Source organism: Dendrobium catenatum, unplaced genomic scaffold (genome assembly GCF_001605985.2).
Source record: "Dendrobium catenatum unplaced genomic scaffold, ASM160598v2 fragScaff_scaffold_1220, whole genome shotgun sequence".
Lineage (NCBI taxonomy): Eukaryota > Viridiplantae > Streptophyta > Magnoliopsida > Asparagales > Orchidaceae > Dendrobium > Dendrobium catenatum.
The window spans coordinates 2,428,030-2,430,825 of NW_021319682.1; the positions used below are offsets into that span (position 1 = coordinate 2,428,030).

Consider the following 2,796-nt stretch of genomic DNA (forward strand, 5'->3'; position numbering starts at 1 on the left):
CTTCGATTGGGATAGCTTTCTTGATGTTTTTTAAAGCTGTTTGTTAATACAAAAAATTTTTAAATTAGAAATTTTTGTATTATAAAGCTGCTTTAGAAAATAGCAAAACAGCTATCCCAAATGGAATCTAAATCATATTTTCTACGGATTGCTATTGTTCTAGTTATTCTTCTTATTGTCTGTTTTAGTTAATTTCTGCATCTCTTGCTGCATTGTATTTATGTCTCAGAACGTAAGTCTCTGCTTAAATGTTCGGCTACTGGTATGAGTTGTGTTCGGCAATAATAACGCATAATTATGTGGGATTGAGTTCAACTAAGATGCAGCGCCCTTTGTGGTTTTGAACAGTTTAAGCTATGATTGAAACCATTCTTGTTGGTTTCCTTCCATCTTTTTTTTTTTGTTTATATTATTAGTTTGTTTGTCAGTTTTCAATAGGATCTGCTAATAAAATTATCAAATTTTATAATATATGATTTGAACTTTTGTTTGAGCTTTGAGTTAGCCCGTATTTTTCTTTAGTAATGTAGACGCTAATTCTGACAATGCAGCTGTCACTAAGGCTTTGGGTGACATCAGAAGCAGGGGGAAGTTCAAAAGCGTTTGGGAAGCTGGAAAAATCATTTATACTATGTCACTCTGGGGAATTTTTCTTGCAGGGTGAGATAACCTTCCATGTTTTTTTGCTTCATCTCGTAAATTTAATTTTGGACCATGTGCCTCTTCTCCGTTCCATAAACTTACCATAAAAACATGATAAATGGGTACGGTTTCAAACAGGCGCTGGTTAACTCTGACATTCATGCCTTCTTTTTTTTTTTCTAAATTCTTATTTCTGATCCACATTATCAGTTGACATAAGGCATTAACTGCTTGGGTCCTGCCATTTCTATATGCTATATAGTCCATCTTATGCCGTTCTTGTGTTCTGATGCCGCTGGTTTGCATGATTTGACCTTTGTGATCACTAATGCTCTAAGGTTTTATTTGGGATGACTTTTTTTATTGTTTTTTGAAATAATTTTACAGTACAAAAATTTAAATTTGTGTACTAAAAAATTACTTTAAGAAGCAATAAAAAAGCTGTCCCAAACGAAACATAAATTTTCATTGTTCATATTAAATGATGACTTAGTTTTTATGTTTTTCCCTGTATTTCTCACCATCTTTAGCGCTGTGCTTAATCTTTTAGATTTCATTAAAGAAGGTCCTTTGCTTTACTATAGTAGTTTTTTTTTTGTCTTTTTGGTGAGCTTTAGTGGCTTAATCAATAGAGTGGATCAAATTAAGACGACGACTTGATCAATATGAAGGTTCTCAGCTAGCGACCCAGCTCAACTTACCGACCATATTATTAAACCCTAGATTTTAGCTTTGAAGCTTTTGAGATCTTTGGAATAGATAGCGTGTAATCATCTTATATTAGAAGGTATGCCTAACCTGTCTAAATTGCTATGGAAAAAGGTTGAGGGTTGACGTACTTAGCTTTACTTTTACATTGCAGAAGCCTAACCTCAAAATATTGGAGTTTTATTTTCTCTTATTGTAATCAAGGTTCATTTTGTACCGAAAAGGTTGGAGTAGCTCTAGTGGAAGGATTAGAGAGAGTTGTCTTAGATGATTTGGTCACATAAAACGGTTGCTTTCCGATTACCTATTAGGAAAGTAGATGTATTAGATTTGACTTATATTAAGAAAGACAAATGACATTTCTTTATTAGATTTAGATGAGATTTAGATTAAAAAAACTTGGTTAGAAAATATTAGAAATGACATTTCTTTATTAGATTTAGATGAGAATTTGACCCTTAATAGGGAGAAATTATTCTGTGCGGACGCCGAACGCAGCTCTACATCTGGAGACCAACCAAAATGAGCCACGTCAGCAATACCAAGCGGTACCGAGCCGGGGTACCGACGTGACTCATTCTGGTTGATCTCCGGACGGCATTCGGCGTCCGCAAAGAATAATTTCTCCTTAATAGGATATAATATAGAAAAAATGGCTCATGTAGCCGACCCCGCATAGTGGGATAAAAGTTTCTTCTTCTCCTTGTTGTTGTAATCAAGGTTCATTTTGTCTGAACTCTTTTTGTTTTATGTGGTTGGAGAATGAATGCCTTCTTGTTACCACTGAGATCTAATATCTATACTTGTTGCAGCTTGTATAGACACCGGGCTATAGTGAAAGCTGCTGCCAAAGGTGCTTCTTCATCCGCCAAATTTATTCTCAAGGCTCTTTAATTTCTAGCATTTCTTCTAGTTCTACGACAATCAGTAAATGTTGTGCTGTACATAAACTAGCAATCCAAAAAAAAAAAAAAACTTCGATTGAGAATTTGAACCTGTAATGTTCTTCACAATGATTTCATTGTTTGTTCTACCCTTCATATGCTAAGGGTGGATTCTGATGGTAACAGTGCCACAATGGTATTAAGAAGTCTGAAACATGTCCTGTACAAATTGATTTTATTTGCTTAGTTATTCCAACAAAAGCAATAAACGTGTATTCAAACATACACTAGATATACCCTTGCGGTGTAAGAGATGATATAAATACTTAAATAGTAAAAAATAAAATTTAATTATTAGCCATATTAGAAGAACTTTTAAATTTTAATTCTTTTTTATAGTGGAAGAGTTTGACTGTTTGAGTTGAATGATTAAAAGTCGGGAAATTGTTAACGCTGTTTGGGAGAAATTAATTTGTGCGGACAATGGATGGTACGGAGATCATTCAAAATGGGCCACGTCAAGTATAAATTTTAATAACGTGATTTATTTTGGTTGGTCTGT

At 34.0% G+C, this 2,796-nt stretch overlaps 1 long non-coding RNA gene across 1 annotated transcript; it reads left to right on the forward strand.

Annotated features, from left to right (window-relative positions):
* The first annotated feature begins 214 nt into the window (after nt 1–214).
* On the forward strand, nt 215–2,499 carry LOC110106508. Its single transcript, XR_002304246.2, has 2 exons — nt 215–660; nt 2,163–2,499. It is a non-coding gene; the product is annotated as an uncharacterized LOC110106508 (long non-coding RNA).
* Nucleotides 2,500–2,796: the final 297 nt, after the last annotated feature.